Raw genomic sequence first — 6,064 nt, 5'->3', positions numbered from 1 at the left:
AGAAATAAAAACAGATACGTCCCAGAGACATTTCTGTTACCAAAAGGTGTTTCTGGTCCCCACCTGTCGTTTTGCTCCTCAGCATGGCTTCATAAAAACACTGCAGGATTTCTCAAACATGATGAATGAGTCAAAGCAAGGCTTTGGGCATGTTTTTTATGAAAGTATAACATTATAACATGATACAAAACTCAAAAAACTTGATTTTACATGATATTGCCTCTTTAATATATTGATATTTTTCTAACTTCAATCTAATATTGCTTCTGTTTAGCGTCATCACGGTTGGTAGGCGACAGGACGTGCCCCGGGGTGAGGACAGGAGGCCAGACCGTCCAAATTCACAGCAACTTTTTTCTGGTCTTCACGGTCTACCAAGGATCCAAGACTGGGTAGGCCGGGTCCTTCGGAGGATCCAGACTCTGAATTTGGATACAGCCTCTAAGAATGTCATCTTGACTATTTTTAATCATGTATGAGATCTTTAATTGTAATTGTGGATGTTTGACCCTTCAAATGGCAAATCCAGAGACTGTGAGATGTGGAGGCAGAAAACCCAGGGTGCAGGCAAAACTCAAAAGGCAAAAATATACTCTTWAACGAAAACAAAAGAGAACTGTTGTGACAGCAAAAACTCACAGTAGCTTCTCAGGGAACAGCTTGCATGAGAGACACCTCACTGACTGTGAAGACAGCACAATGAACGGACACAGAGTGAGGACAAGACACCAAATATAAAGGCTGACAAATGAAGAGACAATCGGAAACACCTGGGGAGACACAAGAGGGATCAGGTGTGAGAAGGTGAGGCTGCAGGGCAGAGAAAAACAGGGAAACACTGAAAACACTAGAAAACTAAGGAGAATAAGCACAGACCATGACAGAGATGTCATTTTGATCAGTCAAAACATAATTTAAGATATCTTGGGTCGTGTTCACACCTGTACTGTGTAGTCCAATTTAATCGAACTCTAGTTCGTTTGCCTGGAAAGTCCGGTTCGTTTGTGGAGGTGTGAACACGTAATCGAATTCTGATTCGGACCAAAAAAGTGAACTCTGGTCCGTCTGAAAACCTAGGTCTCGGTTCGATTGAAACGAACTCTGGTGTGGTTCGATTACATGTGTGAACGCTAAGCGGACCAGAGACCGCTCCAAAAGCAGGAAGCGGACTATACTGCATGACTTTCTGAGTAATAACAGTATTAAATATACTTATATGGTGTAAATACCTCACTGGACGACTGTATAAGGTGGGCATCATGACTGTGGAGCTGGWCRYGCTYCTGCTCGGTTAACACGGAGCTTCCTCAGCCGCCTTGTGTGTAAAACAACATTYTCCGTGGTTCCGCCTCATCTTCCTCTCATGCTGAGCTCATTGYTGAAGACTATTTGTTTAACACATTTGCCAAAAACAAAAAATAAACCCTATAACCACTAAAATGTAAYGTTACTATTGTTTACAATTTATGAAGATGGAAGCTGCACTCCATGTCGTCTTCTGAGGTTTTCATGTTGATTCCTTTAGTGGTTCTTTGTGCAGCGCCCCCGCAGGTGAGGGTGGGAACAGKTTGTTTACAGGGTTTAGTTCGGTTGAAAAAGGGCAGTGTGAATTCAAACCGCACCAACAGAAAATGTAAACAAAGCTTGCAGTTTTGGTCCCCAATCGAACCGAGTCTACCGGACTATCAGGTGTGAATACAACCTTGAATTCTTCTGACTAGTCTTAAATTACCATTTAGGATAGTCAAAATGTACTTGTTCCTAAATTCAAAACTYATTTTTAGGAATCTAGAATGTAATTACACATAGTCAGTTGGAGTCAATTTTATGTTAAAATGACTTGCTATTCATACTTTCCTATATGTTACCATGAAGGAGCAAGAAAAGTGCAAGTTGGAYGTAAAATGCTGGGAATATTCAAACAATCAGAAATATTAAATGCTCCCTACCACCCAAATGTTATAGTTTTAAAAGTACTTCCTCCCTACAGTGACTGATTTCTGAGGTATRTTCAATTCAATTCAATTCAATTCAAAAATACTTTATTGATCCCAGAGGGAAATTAGGTGTTGTTGTAACTCATTTAACTAAAAACTTATTGTAGATGCTGATGGCTGTGGGCAGGAAAGATCTTCTGTRGCGGTCAGTATTACAGCGAAGATGAAGAAGCCTCCAACTGAAGACACTTTGTCTTTCTATGACAGTCTGATGAAGAGGATGGTCAGGGTTGTCCACAAGGTTCTTGATTTTATGTAAAATCCTTCTTTGCACCATCATCTCCAGAGCTTCCACAGTTGTCCCCAGAACAGAACCAGCCTTCTTTATCAGGTTGTTTAGCCTTTTTAGGTCCCTGGCTCTGATGCTGCTGCCCCAACAGATGATGGCAGAAGAGATGACGCTCTCAACAACAGACTTGTAGAAGATCTACAGAAGAGATGACGCTCTCAACAACAGACTTGTAGAAGATCTGCAGCATCTTDHTGCAGACATTGAAGGATCTCAGCTTCCTTAAGAAGTACAGTCTTCTCTGTCCTTTCTTGTAGACTGCTTCACCGTTGAGTCTCCAGTCCAGTCTGTTGTCCAGATGAACACCGAGGTATTTATATTCCTCAACCACCTCCACTTCTTCTCCCATGATGGAAACAGGGTTTGATCTAGCACTATTTCTCCTGAAATTTACAATCATCTCCTTCGTTTTGTTCACATTCAAGATGAGATGATTGTYCCCACACCATGTCACAAAGYRGTCCACCAGCTCTCTGTACTCAGCTTCCTGTCCATCTCTGATACACCCAACAACTGCAGAGTCATCTGAGTATTTCTGTAGATGACAGCAGTCTGACTTGTGCTGTAAGTCTGAAGTGTACAGTGTGAACAGGAATGGTGAGAGTACAGTTCCCTGTGGTGCTCCTGTGCTGCTGACCACCTGGTTAGACACACAGTCCTTCAGTCTCACAAACTGTGGTCTGTTTGTCAGGTAGTCTTTGATCCAGGCGATTGTTGAGGCCTCCACCGGAGTCTTCTGGAGTTTCAGACAAAGTAAATCAGGCTGAATTGTGTTAAAAGCACTGGAGAAATCAAAGAACATGATCCTGACAGTGCTGCCTGCTTTGTCCAGATGACAGTGGGTTTGTTGAAGCAGGTGTATGATGGCGTCGTCAACTCCAACTCCACGACGATAAGCAAACTGCAGGAGGTCCTGATGTGTGCTTGTTTGCTTACTCAGGTGGGTCAACAGGAGTCTCTCTAGGACCTTCATGATGTGGGATGTCAGGGCAACAGGTCTATAGTCATTGAGGGCTGATGGGTGAGTTTTCTTTGGTACTGGAACCAGACAGGATGTCTTCCACAACACTGGCACCTTCTCCTGGGTCAAGCTAAGGTTGATAYTGATATTGATATTGTTGATAAGCTAAGGTTATTATTATATTCTGAGGAAAACGTGCTGAAGCCCATGAAAAGGGAAGAACTTGTAAGGAGTTCACATGATCAACCTGGCAAATGTTCCTGCCATTCTGCAGATTTCAGTCCAACAATGGTGATTTTCAGAATTTGTGTTTGATGAAATAAAGTGAGACAATGTAATTACAATAAACACCACACAGTCACCAGCAGATTCTACCATTTATTACACATATTACATTCTTAAATAAAAATGCTCCACTTAACAGTTCTTGCATAGATATCTTACAATACCAATTTAGAAAAGAATTATGAAACAGACCAGTAACAAAAATAAATTTTTCTTCTTTCTTAATAAAGAACATTACCATACTAACAGCATATAATACAAATAATATTTTAAACACTTTGTACAGCAAAAAATTGAAAGTGAAACAAGAGAAACTGAGAAATGAAAGGAAGCAAAGAGATGAGAGAACGGGCGGGGTGTGAGGTGATGGATGACGTTCGTATCAAAGATCCTGTTGAACATCTGAGCGGGGGATGATTTAAACACACATTGGCTCGTGTTTGATTTTTCTTTTTTCACTTTTCTACATTTATTTAACCAAGAACACACAGATATTTGTGATCTGTGCACACACACACAGAGAATCAGTAAAAGTCAGAAGAAATTCTTGAGTTTGTTCATCTGATTTATATGTGACTGAAGGATCAAATTAATTTTTAATGGAAATGCTTTTATTTTAAAGGTTTTCTTCTTCTTCAGTTGATCATATTTAACCAAAACAGTCTAAAGCTTTTGTTTGGCTCAAAATTAATAAAAAATTAGAAAGCTGCCTTTAAATAAACTAATCATGTTTTTTTAATTGATCTTTTGAAGGTTTAGATCTAGATCCACAGTCTTAACAAAGTGAATTGTGGCTGTCTTTAAACAACTGCAATCTCAAATTTTCATAACAGTTAATAAAATTATCTTTTGCAAACCTCTTAATTCTTATTGAATGCACATTACATGGTTATTTAATGTTTTCTATGGTCATTTATCAGCCCAGTTAGTAGTGGYTGTAGCACTTCTGGTGAGTATTCCTGTCGGAAATCCTACCAGAATAACCATTTAATRTAAAATTGATGGTGGTGTAAAAGTTTAGAATTGCTTTGAATTTTTTTTTGTCATCAATTTGGTCAGAGTTTAACAATATGTATCAATCTGAGGCTATTTAAAAGATATAATAATAGTTCTGTTAGTTTTGCTGCTTCGACAGCAACAGCCTCTGATATTCAGAACAGAAAATACAATCTATGAAAAAGCAGAAAGTAGTTCTCCAATACAAGAGTTTGGTGACGTTYAGTGTTTCTTTTTCTTCATTATGAAAAAGGAAAAATGTGAAACATAAATTCTAATCTTTTAAACACATGATTTGTAATTTGGTGCAGCTAAAACAATATTATTGAACAACATGATTCCATTTCGATCGAAAAAAAAAAAACTCCAACACTGTTTTAATGTTTCACACTTTGACACCAATCCAATTTTCACATACTGTTAGGCAGAAAAATCATAAACCAGACAAAGAGCACCTTCAAGCATAAAAAAAACAAAGTTAGACCAACTGTATTGATTGTGGAAATGTTGCTGACACTTTAAAAACTGCAGTTACACAAAATAAAACAAAACCCAAACTGCTCTGAGCTCCTGTAAGACTCCCCAGAGAACTCCTGAATAAATCAACATAAAGTGGGCTGGGGGGGTTGTGGTTCTGGTGGAGGGGATTCAGTGTGAGTAGAGTTGAAACGTACAGACAAAAGGTGAGGCGAATCTTATATACCGACACATCGAGCATGAACAAACACAGTAGTTACAGAGTCACTCCAGGATGCCGCTGATACCCAGAAAGTTTGAACGGAGGTGACACGAGTCTTTCACCGGAGGGCTAAAGAAACGTTTCAGTCAGATTCTGGGTTTAAAGGGGCATCCTGGTCGTGTAACAAGTGTTAAGTGGATATTTGACAGAGTGCTCAAACAGACTATGCTAGCAGTGCGCGCACAGGWAGAGTGCAATAGCTAATAATATTAATAATAATCACGTAGTGCAATGGCTGCGAGAACTAAAGCAGATCTATAGAATGGTGTGAGACGGTGCTGTCACCACATACGCTTAATTTCACACAGAGTGGTCAGCAAGATCCCACGCTATTTACAAAGGCTGCCAGAGGTGACAATCTTTCTTCAGTACAATGTGGTGGAAATCAAACCTTGTCCCTCAGAGGGAACAGCAAACCAGGGCCAGAGACAGAGGACTACAGGCCGTTTCTCTCTGGGTGTGAAGGTGTGAGTGGTTCTTAAACCAGATGGTCTTTTACATCCTGTTTTATGGATTCAAGTTACAGATTAAATGCAGATTGTGAGTTCTTAAAGGGATCCCCGATTAGTTGAAACATTAGACTTTATTTGACAAACATTTATTTTAACTGTAAAATAAAGCCTGTAAAAATACTGTAGGCTGTTTAGTTTTTATCATTTTTGAACTAAAAGTTTCAAAATATAGTACACGGACAGGGCCATTTTACTTACACACAAAGCATTCTGGGTAAATGATGACGTGGATAGGTCCTCGGTGCGAGGCTGCTAGCGAGCTATATCCACCCTGAAGGTTAATCT

This window comes from Austrofundulus limnaeus, unplaced genomic scaffold (assembly GCF_001266775.1).
Source record: "Austrofundulus limnaeus strain Quisiro unplaced genomic scaffold, Austrofundulus_limnaeus-1.0 Scaffold863, whole genome shotgun sequence".
Lineage (NCBI taxonomy): Eukaryota > Metazoa > Chordata > Actinopteri > Cyprinodontiformes > Rivulidae > Austrofundulus > Austrofundulus limnaeus.
The sequence above is the reverse complement of the archived record's forward strand: the minus strand, read 5'-3'. Positions refer to the sequence as shown.